This window comes from Anoplolepis gracilipes, chromosome 1 (assembly GCF_047496725.1).
Source record: "Anoplolepis gracilipes chromosome 1, ASM4749672v1, whole genome shotgun sequence".
In the NCBI taxonomy this organism is placed as follows: Eukaryota; Metazoa; Arthropoda; class Insecta; order Hymenoptera; family Formicidae; genus Anoplolepis; species Anoplolepis gracilipes.
In genome coordinates this window covers 6366874-6388341 of record NC_132970.1, presented here as the reverse complement: position 1 = coordinate 6388341, position 21468 = coordinate 6366874, and the positions used below count along the sequence as shown (strand labels likewise).

Here is a 21468-nt window from a genome sequence, read left to right as displayed (position 1 = left end):
TACTTAAATCTTATAAAAAAATTTCCTAAAAATTCCCTGTTCTTCCAAGTATTTTTGTTAAAATTCCAGGTAAAGAGAATATTTTAAAGACTCTTTTGATGCACTTTTTTAAAACAAATTTTTTTATCGTACACGTTTTCTAATGCTTTTCATTTACAACATACAAAAGAAAAACCATAAAGTACTTAAGTTTTAAATGCTACATATACAAATGTACTAAAAAAACTAAATAGTTTTCGTTAAGATACAAATTTTTAACTTTCATAATATTTTTACTTTTTATCACTAAAATTAAAAAATATGTGTTACATATTCAATATTTTGTTAAGACATTAAATATATATTTATAATTTATTGTGTACAGCAAATATAGTAATTACAATTTACAATATAAAAGCAAATTATTATCATAGAGAAAATTTTTTAAAAATTTTCTGAGTTCCAATATAATTCCATAAGAATTCCTGAGACTTCCAAGTTTCCTAATGTTTTCTCAGGAAATATACTTTCTATATACGATAAATCTAGTATATTAAAATAAATTGTCACTGTATAATATAAAATTGATATGATTGATAACAAGATTGATGATGTAAATAAAATTTTATATTTATAATATTAAATAAATAAATAAATATATATATATATATATATAATGCTAAATAAAAGTAAATAAATTGTTATATATGCTCTCAATAAATGGTAGTTATTTTTTTATTTCATATTTTAATAACATCAAAACTTCTTTGTGTTCCAAAAAATAAAGCGCGTTATTGTTAAAGTCGCTGGGTAATATTTAAGTAATATTTAAGCTGTACGTATTACTAAACATATTTTGAATTTGCTAGATAAATAAACATACATAATAATAAAAATAAAATATTTATACTAATGAAATATAATAATCAATTAATAAATACAAAATTATTAATTGATAAATATAAATATACGACTATAGTATATGTTCAATGCATCAAATATTATTTCATTGTAAAATATTAAATATTATATTCTGTCCGACAAAAAAATCTAATATTTAGTTCTCTCTCAAGATTATATCAAATATCACGAGTATTTTATTATTCTACTGAAACTTATTATTTATTTTACATCTATACTCTACTCTAATTCATTTGATTACTCTATTAAAACTTACTATAATGATCTGACATTATAGAATTAGCATACAAATTTTGCCTGATAACTTGAGCGTGCCAATTTCAGAAACGTGCAAAAGTAGCACTGATCAATCGAAACGGGATAATACGAGGATCGATTAGCGCCAACTTTTGCATGCAGCTCTCTAATGTAGAGCGTGCGCGTGCAACGGCACAGTCGAAAAGGAGAAAACAATCCTGCTTCATCTCGGAATTTTCATGTCGACTAAAGTCAGGGATTCTAAAGTTTCTTGAGAAATTGCTGTTGCACGTGTCGCCCATCAGTGCTCGAGACACACATACTGCGCGCTTAGAACTCAAATTAAACGAAAATCGACAAGATAAGATATATAGGAGGACTGTCCTTACTCAGATTTGCGTATGAGAAGCACGTTAAACTTTATATAGAGAAAATTATCCGAGAAAACGTAAAAACATCATGACCACTTTCGTGCATATGCATCTCGGCCAGCTTTATAGCCTGCCCCGCGAACAGGCTGTCGCCCCTTTACTACGCGTAACGATCTCTCGAAAACATAGCTGACGCAAATCCGCTCTACGCTGGTGCACATTCTACTACCGTTAAACCGTAAAGAAAACGTGGTAGAAAAAGTGATAAGTTTCTATATTATTTTTAAGGTGTCGAACGTTGATGGTTTCATAAAGATGAAATGACATATGTTTAACATCGCATCTTTATTTCGAAATTGTCAGATCGTTTAATTATAAGTAATTTCGCAGTTTGCTCTTTTTTTGACAAGTGTTTAAAAATGTTACATTTTACAAAGGAATTATGTAAATTAATTCCTCAATTTCATTTTACTAAAAAAGAAAATCTATATGTATATATATATATTATATTTTAAAATATGATGTATGCTTTCTAACGTTTAATTTTTAATTATTATATAGTTATCTGTATAAACTGTATTTAATTTATATTTAATTGAGCCAATGGTCATTTATTAGTAATTTGCAATAATAATTTTAAAATAAATAAATTTCTTTACTCTTTATCGATTACTATAAGCAATTTTTTCATACAAAATCAAAAGACTAATAATAAAAGATGTAAAACCACACGAGCGTAAATTAATTACTTTATCTTGGTTGCAATATAATGAATTGTTCGCTTTATTGTTGTAATCATTTTAATTTAACACACAAAGCGAAGCATTTAATATTTATTTAATTATCACATATGTAATTTTAAACTCGCCATTATATTTATTTTAGAGTCATTTTAATTACTGTGACTGCTTTTTCCACATATATAAATGCAGTGTAAATGTACATATTCATTTTTTTATACAACTGTTTATACAGATAATGCAAAATATAACACAACGCAATGTTTATAACTAAAAGTGAAAATTTGATAAAAAAAAACTAAGAAAAAGAGTGTACACAAAAAATGGCACATAGATGTGCTAAAGCAAAAAGTTCATAATATTCGCAAAGTGAAAATACATACGTTTGCAAAGAAGAGCAATACCTCTTTGAAGCTGGCAAGGCCATATCGGCAAAATTAAATCAGACTTATTTGAATATTTAGTACTCATTTTGTACTAATTTGTACCAATAAAGATAATTTTGTATTTTGTGCCACTTCGAAAAAAAAGAACGTAGCGCTGCTAGCTTCTTGTTAAACTGGTAGAATCAAACTAAAACAAAACGAAAAAAGAAAAAGACAAGAAATCAAAAGGGCTGAATTTCTACTAATTTGCAGCCGCTAAACATAATTGTGTCTTTCCTGAGAAGGGAGAAATTATCTTTACTGATATAAATTAGTACTAAATATTAAATAGGTTCGAATTGATTCTGCCAATAATATAGTCCTGCCAACTTCAAACAGGTAAGACCACAACTTGGAAATTAATATAATAAATTCAATAATAAATCATTTATGCATTTATAAAATAGAAATGTAGATTTCTAATATCTCTATAATTCTTCTCTATAATCTATATAGTTCTCAAAATAATTGCCATATTTGGTATATATATGCTAGTTTTACAAAAGAATCAGATAGATCGTATATCAAAAGCTACTGACAATGAGAAAAACTTTATTGATATAAACGACATATGTATGTCGAATACGTACTTGTTAACTCTCGAGCGTTGGCTGAACAATAATTTTTTCGTCTCTCTGCTTTCTGCGCGGCGCGGCGGTCCTTTCCCCCACTTGCCTTCCCCCACTATGTCCTATGCCGTGTCTTCCTACGTCACGCATACCAAGGATACAAACAAGGACGCGTCACTATTTTTTACAAAGGATTATTCGGCATACCTACGTATATTATTTTATAGGCACAAGGAATTTGTTATCTTACATCGTCACACAGTGTTCGGCGCTCGACTTTTACAGACGTAGCGCGCTGTTGCTCTTGTCATATGTACGGCAATATTCGAAGGAATAGGTATGCGTACTTCGTATATACCGTATTATTCTTTAAAATACGATTAGCTAATTATAATCTTTATAATTAGAAATTGTTAACATAATTGATTAACTCTTATAATAAACTACACGTAAGAATATCAGCTCTCTTGAAGCTGGCAGGACCAAATCAGCAAAATCAAATGGGACCTAATGGATTATTTAGTACTGAATTTGTACAAATTTGTACTAAAATAATTTTGGCACGGGGTACAAAATTATTTTCAGTGGTACAAATTAGTACAAATTCAGTACTAATCAGATCAATTTTTATTTTTCATTTTTTAATGGTTTTTATTATGATAGTTGAATATTAGCAGCGCCACGATTTTTTCTGAATTGGCATGGGGTACAAAATTATTTTTGGTGGTACAAAATAAGTACTAAATAATCCATTAGGTCCCATTTGATTTTGCCGATTTGGTCCTGCCAGCTTAAGAGAGCTCGCATTGAGGCCAATAAAAAGTGATAGTCTCACTATACATATTCACACGTTCGCTCGCGAAACAATTTTCATATCCGAGAAATATCGGATGAGATCACTTATGCTTACAATGCGCTTTTTCTTTTTATTCGAAACCAACAAAAAACATTATTGCTCAACAACAGACATAACCGACATGGAATAGCGCGGATCACACACAACAGCAATCTTCTTTTATGTATTATATTATATACAAGGTGTTTATTTGTAAATTTTCCACCTCATTTATTTTGTGATTAATTTTTTTGCAAAATGTACAAAGTTTTTGTAACTTTGAATAGAACATAACATGGTGCCATTGTTTTGACGTTGGGTGTAAATACCAAGGTTATGTGAAAGTCAATCTAGATTTTTGAAAAATATATAATTGCTTGTTACAAATTCATATTTTTCTTAAAAAACAACTTTGTATTTTTTTTACAATTAATTCCTCTCATTATTTTGTGTATAAAAGAGATATAGAGGTAAGATAATTGAAAGATAAATATTTTGCGATATATTTTATAATTTATGCAAAATTATATCAAATTAAAGTATAAAATATATCGCAAACTATTCAATTTTTATCTTACTTTTATGATGTTTTACGCAGAATATTACGAAAAATCAATTTATATAAAAAATTAGGTAAGTAGTTTTATTGAAAAAAACTAGATTGACTTTTACGTTAACCTTGGCATTTACACTCAAATAAGTTAAATTAATTACACCATCTTATGTCTCCTTTTGAGTCACAAAACTTTTGTACTAAACATTTTGCAAAAAAATTGGTCGATAATAAAATAAACGAAATAGAAAGTTTTCAAATGAACACTCTGTATATATACATACATACATATATATATATATATATATATATATATATTTAAATATGCAAATTCTTCGATCACTCGCTGCGTCTTGAATATTGGCATTTGAGAACAAGAGTCAGAAATGTCAACTATTATGCGAATGTGTCCTAACAACAGGAACCAATTCTGACACGTGTGCGTATTAACATTAACCGATAGATCGCCACTATCGGTACATACGTGCCTTCACTCCGCAAGTAGTTTGCAACCCCCGGGGAAATCCGTCATATTGGCATTCGAGAAACGCCAGTCGCATTGTGCGACCGCCATGGAGGCGATCTTCCATCGAGAATACTCCCATTCACTAAAGCCGCGATATTAAAATCGCATAAGACACTAACATAATAATGATTCGAGTCGATGTGTAAATAAAACTTGTTTGAATATTATTGAAATAAAAGTTTAAAATTTTTATATAAAAAAAAAATTGATCTCTCTCGTTTGTGTATACCTAATATATATCACATATCATATAAATAAATAAATGAATATTTCAAAAGCAGATGACTATTTGAAGCAAGTATTTTCTTTGAATATTGGATGAGGAAATTACGGAGGCAACGAAAACAGTTCGAAAAGTTTCTGGTTTGCAAACGACTCCGTGCCTGAGCGTACCAAATCGATTGTGCACGAATGAACAACCGTCAGCGATTCGTTATACAAATGACTTCTGCAAGCTCGTAACGGAACGCTGAATGAAAGATTATCTGCGGCAACATCGATATAGTTATCCACTACGCACTATGAAAACGCGTGACACTGTGAATTATCGATATACTATCTGGAACTGTCTCGTTCCGCAGAGAATACCGGTGTACGAAATAAATTGCGCGCGGCATTGTCCTGGACGATAAAATAACGCCTCTCGCAGCCTTCGGGACGACGAGCGAAGAAGGGTCGCAAACTGTGAGACAATGTCCTTAAATGAGTTTATCATTATTACATCATAAAATCGTTATCGTCTCGACGTCGAGTCGAATAACGATACACCGATGTAACTACGCTTCAAATTTACAAAGGTCACTTTAATCGGAAGAGGGAATTCGCTGCTCAAAAGCTTATATGCTAATTCCATAATAACAGAGTAATTTGATGGTAATTCCGATAATACAGAGGGAACATATGTTGATAGTATACACACCGATACGTTAGTATTAAATTTGCTAATAATACTTGTGTGGTAATGTTGAATGATCAAATTGTGATAATCGTTACACAATGAAACGGCATTTGGTATTCTTGATGGTTTAAGAGTTAAATGGGCATTAGAGTTCTCTCTAATTGAGTAATACTCCCCCCCCCCCCGCATTCGACTAATGCCCGTTAATTCCTACTAATATCTCGATCTTGTACAAGCAACATTCCCTAGCGGTTTATCCCTTGGTTTCGACAACTTTCAGTCGGACGAATTTCCGGGTCTCATCGCGAAATCGTTACCACGTTGATAGTAGATTCGCTTAAGGTTCCCTCGAATATCTCATGTAAATTTGCGAACGGCTCGCTCTCTCACGCGCTCTCGCGATTTTACATGGCTCTCGGGGAAATGGCCGGCGCACGACGCTCCCTCTTATGAAGCATGAATATTTTAGTACAAGCGTCTTCAGCTCGTATACGATGCTCTATGCTCTATGGGCTCTCAGCTCATATGGGCATCCAGCAGCGTACACTAAAACGTAACATCGGCCGATGCGCGGCAGCGCGGCCGGTTATAGAGCCGGAATAGAGCGTGAAGCATAGCCAATTTGCTTCTCGATACCGCAATTAGATCATTATGTACAAACTTCCGTAATTGGAGCATATGTTTGCATATACGCGTTACACACGCTTAACGAGCTGAGCGTAGCAGTCATGGGAAAATGAAACAAATAGGTTCGAAAAAGTAAAGTACCGTCAGCGTGGCATGAATAAATACACAACTCGCACAGTGCTGGCTCGAACGAACGGAAATTCGCGTTTTTCTATTCTCGGCATGTAACTCGAGACAGAAGTTTGTTTATAAAATTCGACATCATATATCACAGCCATTCAAACGACTTTTCATCACTGACTATTTGATCTATGTTAACAAAAGTTTTTTTTTATGGCAATATAATAAATAATTTTTAAAAATATTGCGTAACAAAATAATTTTTTTAAAAATCCCGTTGAAACTGCATCTATTTATTAACACAAATATAAAGCAGTAACTCTGATAGTATTTTGATAATTAATAATTTTATAAAGATAAAAGTCTGTCTAATATAGTTGGCATAATAACAATCTTTTTGCTTAAACAAATATTTTTTAAATTAACACGCTTTCTTCTAATTACGTTCATATTTTTGTTTAGTTTTTGGACTAAAGTAAAATTATTGTTATTGTTTCTCTAGTGTTAGAGTGTGTGTACATTAAATAACATCATTAATAATATTGTAAATTGCAGATTAATATAATAATTGTATTAATAACATTATATTATATAACAATATATTGCATTATATAATAATATATTACATGATTCGTGAATTATGAGATCTTTATTATGTATAAACATATAGAAAGATATGTAATATGTACATATGTAATATCATTATTCACAAGCTGGCTTGTTAAATTCACGCAAAAATTTGCTATACATTGAACGAAATTATTCGAATGCAACGATACAGAAATATGTATTAAGATTAAACGACTGAATTTCATATATTTTAATATTCGACTTGGGGCCGTTGTGTTTATCGCAACAAAAAGAAAAAAACAACTGGGTCGTACGTATGTTAATGAATCCGCGATTCTGCAGACCACCTCCCCTCGGTAAGCCAAATCGAATAAATCCAGTAGCGCTGGTTTGTAAGCCAGTAATAAAAGAAAGCAAACGAGTGTACTCGGTAGCGCGTTTATCCTCTCTCCCGAGTAAGTTTTCCTACTTCCGCTTCGATGGCCGCGCCTTTTCAACGAAGCGGAAAAAATATTGGCGCGACGATAGGGCGCCGATGCGGAAAATAATAATTGACTTAATAATCAAAACGCGAACACTGACTTCTTCTTGATACATTTCGATATTGATGAGTATCGCACGACTCTTTGACAAAAAGTTTAGCAAAATGAGTATTACATAAAATAATGACGTGCGTTAAATCTTTTTATTAATTTAATTGCCGATGTACCGCGCGTACACATTTTTCTTTAATACAATTGTCTAATGAAAATCATTTTACAATGTGCAAGAAAAATTATTTTCTCTTAATTATATATGTATATCGGTGATTATATGAATCGCATGGAGAAACTTAATACAAATTACTCTTTCGCGTTTTGGTTGACCAGGAATACGAGAAATTGGAGCAGTTGTTAATCGCTTTTACGATACTTCTCGCAATGAGTAAAACCACTTCACATTTGACCGCGTTCAATCGACCCGTAAAACGGAATATAATGGTGAAAAAGAAATCTACCGTCGAAATAGTGCGTCGATGCGGATATACGCGTCCTTTCAGTCCAATAACTCGCATATTCGGTCGTAAATAAACCTGGATATATACGATCTTATAAATATTTCTCTTGCGCGTTTAAATCACACGCAGTATTATCTTCGATTTTAAGAGGATAAAATGATTGCAAAATTACACACGTACATAGAATTCTGCACATTCTTTCTCGTAATATAACACAATACTTCCGGTAATATTCACACAGATAATAACTCGTAGCAATTACTCGATCCGTGTCTTTAGACAAGAAGCATATCTAAAGTATGCCGCAAAATCTGAGATTGTCTTTGCGCCCAAAAAGAAAAGAATTTATTGTTGTGCTCGTAAATGAAGAAAATTTTGTACGCAAAAGTATCACAAATGGTATCGCGAACGCGACCTCGTTATTAATAATATCTTACCGTTAATGCAACTGTGCGTCACAGATAGATACAAAGCTTGCTTTATATCGTTAATTTGCTGAATATTAAAAATTCAAGGCGAGTATGACTCATGCGAACCAACAGTGATTCGAAAGAACACGAGTAAAGAAGTGATCCTTTGTGTTCGGCGGTGCATTTGCTGGGATTTTAATTGAATTTAGCGATTTATATCAATTTAAATGAAAAATAGGATTTATTGATCTGCACTATGGACTTTCATAATTATTCTTATATATTGCTTATTTTTCTCTATTGCTTGTCCGTGTAATTGAACTTTTGCTATAATCCGTAGAATTAAATAAATTATTACGATGATATATATTTTCTCATAATTTTCGACGAAGAATAAACAGAACGCACGTAAACACAAGAGTTGCCGCGAACATTTCCCATCCTTACGTTTTCTTCTCATTGTTTTCTCATCGCCGAGAAAATGTTTACGTTCGAATAGAATTCCTCCATATAGCTGCACTCACGCGACGGTGCAAAACACGCAGCCTTCGTTTTTTAATATTAAGCCGATAGGATATATACATATACGTAAAAAACATCATTTTTTATGTGAACTGATCGAATACGTAAGGGTCTTGTCCCGCGTTGCCTCTCTCTCCTTTTCTCTCTCTCTCTCTTTCTCTCTCTGTCTCTCTTTCCTCTCTCTCGTATATTCACCTTCATAATGTGTATAGCACACTTGTGACTTAGTTTCACTATGTATCTCCCTTGTGTGTTCCGTGTACATCTGCGCGATTTCACGATATATATAGATATTGTATATATATTTTCAGCATTCCACGTATTACGAGTTTGCGCAGCGTCGATAGAAATAATTTTGCGAATGTCAAACCTTCAAATCACAGACAAGTATATAAAACAGAGCAAATATCGACAGAATTATTTACTCGCTATATATAGAATTCCAGCTTGATATTGTGCGGTCGGACTTTTTGTGTCCTACTTTGAGCTGCCAAAAATTTCACGTGATTTACTTTCGATAAAATACAAAAAAAGATCATTATTATATATATACAAATATAACATTATAAACGATTCGATCATTTTTTTCAGTACATAATTTAATCACTAACAATTTATGATATATTAAGTTTTTGAATTATGCATAATAATTTTAAGCAATTTCTATGACATTCTAGCGCATATATATATATTCATAGTAATATTTCTCTGGTAATGCATTCTAATATCATTCTTAGAATCAACTAAATTGTTTTCTCTTTTCAAAAAAGTCACAGTACACAGGCAATTCTTGATTGATCATACTTATCGTAAATCTACCTTTTCGCATACCCCAACATATTGTTGGTAGCTATTTCAATATACGCCCCCCAGGAAATGGTGTCGATTTGTACGACGTTGATTAATGCCTATATGAAAAATGCAACCCGTGGACTTGAGTCGATTTAAGCTCAAGCTCAGCAAACATCGGGTCTGTCGATCTTGAACTTTGGTTTTAATCTAACTTTCTTACGCAGGACTTCTCAACATTTTAATAATTTTCATATTAGAAGCTGTCCAACTAACGGCCGATATATTTCCGATATTCAGAAAGCTCGAAGTACAATCGGAGTAGTAGCCGAAGTGGAGTTTTTCCGATTTGTTTGCTCGGAAGAAACGCGACCAGCGCCAATGAAATTGAATATTTAATTGGTTAAACATATCCTAGATTCGATCGCAAATTTTGCACCGAGAAAAATGTGTGTCAACGAGATATATATGCTTAGAAAACTCAAACCATATTTCTTATAAAATGTTCTCGTAAAGTTGTAATCATTTTTAGCAATACAACATAAGATTAATATGTTGTTATTGTGAACGTAATTGTCAATATTTGATGATAAATATCGCTATAACTCAAATTTCCATTAATCCTCATTAATCATGTTTTAGAATCCTATTTTCATTTCACCGTCAGATCCGCATCAGACATGCATCAAGATATAATCATTAAATTATAAACAGATAGCTTCATTGTATAGCGTAGCCACAATTCTCGTTTATTCATATATAACTAATCAATATTCTTATCTATATGTATATGCATGTTTCATCAACGGAATCACTTGTGCATATATAGTTAATCAAATTTTTACTTTCTAAATTATTGTAAAGAAAAAAAATAAGTTTAATATAATTTAAGATTAAAAATTTAATTTTTACATAAATATAATATAAACGATAACGCATGTTTGTAAGTCTAAAAAATTGTAAATTAGAAATATTAAAAAAAATAAAAGATAACAATACCTATTCTTATTTGCCATATTTTGCATTTCAAAATACAAAATGATCGGAATTCGATCTGATTATTTATTAAAGGCTGGATATTTTATGTAAGACTAGTAGTCAATATAGAAAAATAATTATGTGTCGGATTACAAAGACGCATAGAAATACATCATCGATTGTCATATGATCCGAGAAAAAAAATCAATACATGTATGCAATTATTCCAGTTATAATATAATCTTCTAGATGGATTTTAAGAATGCAGCACATATTATATAACGAAAATGTCTGATATAAATATTACTCAAAAAGAGTTAAATGAAATTAGATAAGACTGAAAGAGAAAAGCCAAATGCTTCAAAGCAGTTTATGTAACAATAATAGACACACATTCCCACATATCGACGTTAAAACTTTTCGTGTGAGATTATGCATAAACAGAGTATGCAATTTATAATCAAGCACTTGAATGTTTATTTATATCATTTTCACCTCCTAGCAGAGCGCACATCAAAAATACACTGACGTGCTACATAAACAAGCAACGCGTTTATGTTAACTACAACTTTACAGACTTCTGCTAGTACACAAATTAATGTGAGCGCTAAGAAACCTCATTTATTTTAACTTGCAAGTGAAATAATACTACACTTTTAACTGCAGTGTATTCGAATTATATTTCTTGTTATGTAAATATAATATTCTACTAAAGAACGAAGCTAATGAGAATGAGGAATCTTATATTCTATTTTTTCTATTTTTAACAAATTAAACATAACGAAATTTGCTGACGTTTTTATTTTCAAGAAATTTTTTTTATAAAAAATAATTTAAGGAGAAAAACATTCTACAATATAATTCAATATAAAATACAACTACAGTATAATCATTGTTATATATTATACTACACGCTGAAATAATATTAGGTTAATGAATGTGTTCAATAACGATGTGTTAACATTCTCATATTTGCACTTCGAGCAGGTTTACGTATGGCTTAAGCTCTTGCACAATTTCTTCGAAAACTAGAACATTCGATGCGTCGCGTAAGATACGTAAGAAACGTTAAATGCGATACATTATCGCATGACGTGTACTTAACATATTGCATAATACAATACAAAGAGCGCTTATGCCTATAATCCATTGTTGATATTAATGAATATTATAATGTCCTAAATCTTTTATATTTTGCTTATTTTAATATAATTATAATGTAATTATATTTATATGCATGTAGTTTCTAGTCAAATATATGTAATAAAAAAATTTATTTAAATATTTAACTAACATATAGATATGACTCAGGATGAAAGAGAGGAAAAGTTAAATTATGATATTTTAATCGCACATGTTATTCGTTGCCGAGTAAAAAATTCATTAAACTGTAACAACTCTCATTGCGGCATGATTAAGAAAATTAATTTACTAAAATGTATTTATGTAATAACGTGTGCTTCAACAACATATAATCACAATAACAATTATGATAATCAAGGTAATTACGGTAATAGCATGAGACTCAAAACTCCATTAATTATACCTAACATAATCTCGCTATATCTTTAACATATAAATAAAAAAAATTTTTTTATCTACTATCTTCTGCAGAGAGTCTTGGATATTTTTATTGCAGGCAGGACAGCGGCCACCGAAATGTACTGTGATAAACGTGCACATTCAGGGAGATCATAGCTATAGTAAATCCAACAACAATTACTGGCTTTGTTGCGTGGCCGCTAGAAGCCCTTGTTATCTGGCTATGGTAGAGCGGTCCAATTTTTCAAACATGTTTTTCTCTTTCAAGTAACCTAAAACTTCGGATCGCTGATATATTGTGCACAAAAGGGAGTATTGACTAGAAGCCAATAATACATCTGAATGAAGAACGGTGAATAAACGTAAACTAATTTGCGAAATGTGATAACATGTCCTTGATTAATTTGTTTTTCTTTTTTTTTGCAGAGAAAATTTTGCCAATTACTATATATATAATTTCTACATTTTTAATATTTCATACATTGATAATTAAATTAAATTTTTGATATAATAAAATATAATTTGAACTAATCGAAAAGGATTTCTATGTGTAGAAACTTTTTTAAAATTGTTATAATTAATAATATTTTATAATTAATAGAACTTTCGCACTTTCTTTCAACAAATTTTAAATGTTCAATACATTTAGAAAAAATTTCTAACAATGAAAAAGATAAGTACCCGAATATACTAATAATAGTTTTCAAACTTAGTTATCAAAGATAAACAAGATTTTGTCAGTGATAAACTCCAACTTAAACTTCTTAGATTATTAAAATGTTTATTAATATTACGTGTTATCAACATTATCACATCGTATTGTTATTACTGAATGTAAGTTAATTCAGTTTTAAGAATTCGACGCGAAAGAGAAATGTAAAACGGTTCCTTTTTTATAAGGATTAAGATGTAATGACAATCTCTTCTCAAAATCAGATCGCAAATTTAAGACATGCTACAATACCGAGAATTTTATCAGATTACATATTGCTGTTAAAGTTCCAAATACAGTGATATATATACGAAAGTCAAGTTAATTTCCAATGTAATGTTTTTTTTTAGCACTTAGCGGCTTGTCACCTATATTTGACATCGTCAGGGGAGAATCCAAAGTAGCTCGTTCTAGCATATGAAGAATTATTATTCGAAGCACGATGAAGTCTCATAAGTCTTACATTACGCGCGCACGACGAGGATTGTAAATCGCGCTGACAAGGCATAATGATTTCGACGTGATCGTATTAAAAATTCATAGTCATCTCGCGTCGTCTCGTCCATTACGAACGATCGATGAGGATTTAGGAAGCTTCACAGCTCGCGATCCATTCTTTTCGCGATCCATTTGGTCCAATGATTAACATCATCCGCGAGTAAAAAGGCAGAGGAAGAGAAAAGTAAGATTTGGCGAATAAAGAATCTTGTAAAAAAAAAAAAAAAAAAAAACGGAAATCTTGAGTTTCCTCTTTGGATTTAAAATTTATAGAAAGACTAAAAAGAGAGAAAAATATGCGAAGATAACTACTTATGAATTACATACGGATTTCTTATAAATTTGAAATTCCGAGACTTCCGCTGTCATCAATAAATATATAATATTTTTCTAGCTATTGACAAAAATAATTTAAGTTAACAAAACAGGACAGCGAATCGAGGAAGTTACGCACATGCACGCGGGAAGGGCTATCAATTCAAGGATATTAAAATAAGCATCGGCTAAAATGCTTTATCGTTGTGATTGACGACTCTGGCGTTGTTTCGCTCGATAAGTCCTCAAAGCTACGTCACTAATGATCCGATGTATAGAAGAGCGTTATACACGAAATAAAACATCCCGTATGTAGAGAGAGAAAGAGAGAGAAAAAGTCTCCGCGAGTTCTGGTCGTTTTATCGGTCACGTAGATCTCCATTGCATGCTGTTCCTATATTCTACGGCCACAGTCAACGGTACCACACTCGGAGTGGACTTTAAATCAGATTACAGTGTGCACTTTCCCGCCAACAGAAGTGAAAACACGCACATATACGATGTGTAATACGTATATAAATGGGATGAAAAGGGAAGGGGGCGGCAAACAAGCTGCGTCGAATCGACGTACGTTTCGCGAAAGGGTGAACCTTACAAACAAATACACGCGTATGCACGAAAAGGTAATTAATTTCTTAGAGTAAGAGATTGATCCTGTAATGAAAATACTACTAAGTACTCTGTATTGCTCTTTCATGTCCGCACAATTACTGAGCAATATCCGATGCGTCCATCCCATCTGTGTCTATACCACATAGTGCATAATAAGCATAGAGACTTAATCAGGATAAGTGCCCTTTATGGAATGTGCATAATGTAGCGCTGTCTGTCAATGTAACACGTAGTTATTTATGGCACAAAACTGTTCTTGTTTTACCTTCCATTAATACGGTAAGGTCATTCTATTCCTGTGATACAGATATTTTGAGTATTATAAAAATGTTTGTTTTTAATTTCATAACTCTAATTTTATTATTACAAAGTTAAGTAACAATTTTTTAATAAATATTCATCCTCACAATATATTTGTTAATGTAGTTAATAAGTTAAAATTAACTCTTCTTTTTCTTTAGAGGGGAGAGGGAGATTATTTTTGAAAAAATTTACAAAAACAATTTATAAAGTATGCTGACCTTAAATTCGTGCCAGTTTCTATCCTGGACATTACGTGCCTAACTGACGCTATTCTTTAAGAGATAAAATTTTCCCACGGTCAACGCAGCACTTTTATAAACGCTGTTTTTTAAATTGCGCTGAATTGTGCAAAACTTGCTGACTGCTATCATAAATATTTCTCAGCGAACATTATCAAGAAACAATACAAAGAAAATTACTTTTTATAAATATTTCTTTTTAATTTTGTTTATAGATTGATAACGCATACTATATCATATATCAATGCGTATCTCATATTAAAAAAAAACATTCATTAATTATATACATCAATTAATACACACACACACACATATATATATTATAAAATCTATTTAAAATTTCTATGATATATTATATGTTTGTTATATTATCAATTTTTATGATTTCTTATGTGCTACTTACAATTAAATATTATCATGTATTAAAAATAATTATAGGACATTATTGAATCAATATTAAATTGTGTGGGCAACGATTTATCATTTTATATCTTCAATGAGAATTCTTTTAATTTTTACAAATTTTAGCGCGTTCTAAATACACATTAAAATTGCGACGCGACTAACTCGGTCGATTTATTGTTAGGGCGCTCGACATTCGAAGAAAAAACGCTACAGGTTTCTGTGAAAATGTTATATCTGCCTGACGTTTCTATTTCAGCAATTTCCAACGAGGACTGCCAATTGTGAGGTAACGACGGTGACCGGCGCCGGCAGGCGTAAACTACCGTCTCCGATCTCGTCATGAGATAACGTCACAGCGGGCGACAAGAACCAGCTGATTCCGAAGAAACGTTTTATCGTCGCGCGATGCGTATCGATGCGCACAACCACAAATCGTTAAAATCGTGTTAGTCGCTCGCTGACATTCGGTCCAACGAGTGGCTTTCAAAAGTATGTCGTGAATCAGAGTTTCTTTCTCAGAAGGCCGGTAGTATTTTAATGCGACTGACGCGAAATAAAGCGTGACTAATGATTGCAGTCAGATTTGCGCGTGGAATATCAGAAGAGGAGTAATGCCGAACATTGAAGGTACGTACCAAAGTGAGACTATATATGTATTGTATATATAATACATATAATATATGTATATGCAATGAGTGAAAAATAAAAATATTGAAGATTAATAGACTGAAAAAATATCATTCATTCATAATTTCTTCAATTTTAACATTCTTTAATTATAAATTTTAAATAAATTTTAAATCTCTTTAAAGTTAACATTATTCTGAAATTTAAATCTTAATAATAATATAAGATTAATCGAACGAAAATAATTGTCATTTACATATGTGTTAAGTTAATGCATTAACTAACAATATTCTTAACCTTATATATTTATAAGAGAAATAATTAAATAACTATAAAATTAATTATCTATGAAAGAAGAATTAGGATCTGGCAAAACATGTATCTATGTTAAAGTTTGAATTTTAAAGGTTGTAGAATATATAAAGTTGAAAATAATATCTGTTCGTACATCATACAAGCTGTCATTTCTAATCTCGTATCTAAAGTACAAAATTAACTGTATTGAATTTTCCATAACATAAGCACACATATCAAGCTTTATAATAATCTCTCAAATGAAGTTTATATAAGCTTTACTAAAATCAGAAAACATTATCATTTTTTTAATTGTTCTTTTACTTTCTACTAATTATTTTTTTATCTTTTTTCTTTCGTATACTACTCAAATGTAAAATTTATCTCATTCTTTCTCTTTTTTATCATCGTAAAAAAAAACGAGAGATGTATCAATTATGTTCTATTTTATATTCTTTCTTTTTCTAGTTCTATCACATTTCTTTTCCATTTTCTTTTTACAAATATCTGTTCTTTTGAAACATACGATTTTCTCTTTTCTCTACTTCTTTGCGATATCCTATTACAACTTTAACAGAAATTTTTTCAAAGAATAGTCATAATTAATGCTGTGTCACGTTATTGTATCCAAACTTTGACCCTCACTTTTTTTCTACCTAACACATATTTTGTGAAATGACAACAGGTAGGTGCGGTGGCCTCAACTGAGAGGCCTACCAAGAAGATACGTATGATCAGACGACACGCACGACATTCAAGGCAGGGCAGTGTGAACTCGATGCTTCGTATGATTCATACGTAACATGAGTAATTTTTATCATAAGACTCGTGACGCGTCATCGTGGCTAAGAGCGGAAGAATACAGCGAAATAGCTTAAGAATTCAATGAGTAGTCGATTTATAGTGAAAACGGACTACTGAGTGTCAATGCATCTATATGTAACCAAATATGTACGATGATATTGTGCTCCATTATACTTCAAGTAAAGTAATATAAATGAAATGTTATATATAAAAACAATAAAAATAACAAAATATTATTTATCGCTGATACAGCAAATAGGTGGTTATATATAAACACTTGCATTTTACACAAAATATAGACTAAATATTATTGTTACAAAGATAAAAAACGTGAAAAAAGATTGATACAAGTATTACGCATCGTTTACATTTTATTTTTAAACATCAGCATCTTCAATTATATTATAAAAACATGAAAACAATTTCGAGAAGTATATTTATTTAACCAGTAACGTTCAAACTTGTTGAAAAAATACAGTATGAATATCGAACAGAAAATGAACTACTCTCGTTAATATAACGCAGTTTTTTATTTCCATATTAATGCGAAATCGATAAACAAAAAAAGCCGCATATATATTTCCACACAAAATACGATCAGGATGCATATAAAAATATCAAACTGCAATTTCAAATTTTCAGGCACTAAAATGGTATACATCCGACGAAATGTTATTGAAACGGAAATGAACGTTTCAACTGGCTCATAGGTCGATGAATAAATCACTACGTTAGCGTATAAGATTTACTAGAAAATAGACATTATTTAATAAACCATACAAACTTTATCGAAATAATTTACGCACAATTTGTTTTATCTCAAATTTTAATTTATTCTTTATATTTCAAAACTTCGAACTAAAATAAAAAGAAATTATATTTTATAAAATTTATTACTGTTAATATATTATATTATCATTGATAGAATTTTAATCTAACACGTATTTTCAAAGTAGTGTAAACACCCGTTATCAATGTCCTTCAGACGTTATTTTTACCATGTTTGACAAACGAAAGCGCTTTGTCGAAGAAATTGACTTTTCTCTTTGCATTTGAAACTCTTCTAAATTGCGAGATGAAACCTTATAATTAAATACTCTACGAAATTGTCGACCCTTGCTCGCTATCCAACGACTCGATTGTCGTTTTAATAGAACGGTTCGGTTGTCTCGACTTTCAATGAAGGGAAGGAAGAGAGCTTGTACAAATAACTGCGTTTATAATATTGCAAAGCGGATCTCGTCCTGGAGAGAAAGTTCCTCGAACTTGATAATAACGTATATTCGAAATTGACAACGCGCACCAATTATGTTGGCAAACTGACTCGCAGTTCTTGTCATCTCGGGAAGCAGCACTATAACGACGTTTATTTACACAAAATGCGCGGTAAACTTCTCACCAATTATTCGCATTTGATTATCGAAATAATTTAATAATATTTGATATATAAAAAACTATAACCAGCGACATATAAGAATTTAGAAAAAAACTTTTATTATATCACGAAAATAGATAAAAATTTATCTATTTGAAAAGACATCCAGATAAAGAAAGTACTAAGGCAACAGAGATCAAGACGAATTTTCATCCAGTTTCTGGCTCTCGAAAAGTTTGATATCTTATTTCATGCCAACTGCAATAGATTGATCGCTTCTGCGAAAGAATTGATATCTCGCATCGTGAAACTGTTGCTCCGAACAACAATGACTTACGGAAGATTGATATAAGTATGTAAATATTAGAAGAGTGTGTTTTGCCAGACTTTTCACACAAGAGATATTTATTTTATTGATTTTATTTTCCTATTATGCACATTACAAGAATTCCAAGCTTTTAAAACACATTTTTAATTATAATACTACTATATATGTATACTACTATATATAAAATATATAATAACATTACAGAATTATTTTTTTTTACAATTGCGTTTTACATAAAATAAAAATAAAAAAAACGTAATTAGCTATCAATCATATTTCAAGAAGTTGTATTTTCTGCAATATAAGAATTTTCAAATATTTTTTGTCCATGCAATAATCGAACATAATAATTTTAACACGTTAATAAGATATAAGATGCAAACTCTACTCGAATAAAAAAATTTTAGAATTTTTATAACTATTAAAGATTGCATAGCGAAATAAATTACAATATATAATCCCATGTAATCAAGTGTGCGAAAATATCAATTAAGTATACATATTGTAAAAGAATTTCATGTTTATACGAGTATATAAAAAAATTCAACGTTCGATAACAGGAGGCAAGAACTCGCGAAATTAAATGCAAAGTTAATTGTTTGCGTATGTATAAATCAACGTTTCTTCCATTCATATAGTTTATTTCGTACATTATCGATCTCTATAAAATAGAATATGAAACTACATCCTGAATATTGATGCCATTATTATCCATTGAACATTACGTCAAATATACTGCATATGATATTTGGTAATATAATCGTAATTTCCAACCAATCAAAAGTATTCAAGATTTGCGTTACATAATTTAAATATTTGGGCTCTATTATTATTCACGCGCAGGCGACCGATATATGGACATATTCGCATATCGACATAAACAACCATATTTTCGTTACATGAAATGGCTGTCTGTTTTTTAATGTTCGGAGCAACATTTGGCCGTCTATTTTTGAAATATTTATTCTCATTATATTAACATACGTCGAAATATTCATGGTGCATATTTATTATTAAATCATAAAAGTTCCATATTACATTGAGAACGATTAAAATTGTATTTCTCTGAATATTTAAAATTATATACATATTACTCTATATTCTTTTCTCTATTTTTTTTTTTTTCTTTAAACTTCACATGAGAGAAACAAAATTACATCGAAAGATCGCATTTAATATTAGATACGCGGTTAGAATACGATTTAAAGACGAGAGCACGGTTGCGGTTTTGCGACGAGATGGTATCGTCGTCGAGCCCAGTCGAGCGAAGAGCAAAGCCCGACGTCGTTGGAAGAGTCGAAGACAAAAGAGAGAAGATCCCAAGAGATCACGCACGAGGTTCGCCGCTCCGGACGAGATTCCATTCCGGGCGAGACCGCGTTACACGAACAAAATGAACACGACCGGTGCGCACCGCCTCGTGTGCCACGGACCGTAACGTAAGATAAGCTCGATCGGCACTCCACGTAATATCCGAGGAAGAGAGAACGTATTCGTACACGTGTATACGCACATATACAATACATACACGCGTATACGCGCGCATCTTCGTTTGAACGAATGCATCGGTGGCGATGAAGTCTCGAGAGAAACAAACGAAGACTAAAAGCGAAAAAGAAAAAGATTGCTACCTACTTACCATCGACGTTTGTCCGGCTCGTATCCGTCAATCACAGTGTCCTTCACGTCCTCTCAGCACGTCTGGCAACCTTTGCTCCTTTGTCTCTCTCTCTTTCTTACTTCACAGCTCTTGTTGCTCTAATTGTAAAACTCTAAATCAATCCTCACCAAGGACGCCGCACGCACAAGCCGAGACACATCGCGATACTATGAACTTTGCTTCGAGACCGGCACTCCCGAATCTGAAACGCGTAACGGTCGTTCAAACGTGGCGCACAGCGTCACGCTATTCCGCGCAACCGACACACATATATTTATATACAATACACATACACACACACACGCGAGGACATAGGTCACCGAAGAAATAACGTATACCGATCGCGCGACAATGAGTAACGCGAAATAATGCGCAAAACAGATACAGTCGCAAATAACGTATACGCGAATGCACTGATCGCGCGGTGATCATGCGAAATCGAGTATCGGTATTTTTGCACGTAATTAACGCACGTACGCAAAAGTGGTGATCCTTCACGGGCAATCGTTTCTCACGCGACGCACGGCATCGTATTTTGAACAATCGACGCAGCTTGTGCGTTCTCTCATCGAAAAAGAGAGAGAGAGAGAGAGAAAGATCGGCGTCAACACAATACCAGACGACACGACACGACCTACACGCGCGACTGACTGCGGTGAACTGAGCTCCGAGCTTCGACTTCGACAC

General features: G+C 31.8%; 1 protein-coding gene across 2 annotated transcripts in view; it reads right to left on the bottom strand.

The window, feature by feature from the left end:
* Kek5 (leucine-rich repeat, immunoglobulin-like domain-containing kekkon 5 protein) overlaps positions 1 to 21426 on the bottom strand; it is a 200318-nt gene extending 178892 nt beyond the window's left edge. Inside the window, exon 1 of one of the 2 annotated variants that reach the window (XM_072893933.1) lies at positions 20757 to 21426. The gene's annotated coding sequence lies outside the window, so the exon portion shown is untranslated. The remainder of the gene's footprint in view (positions 1 to 20756) is intronic. The other variant, XM_072893925.1, reaches the window with a different exon arrangement.
* Positions 21427 to 21468: the final 42 nt, after the last annotated feature.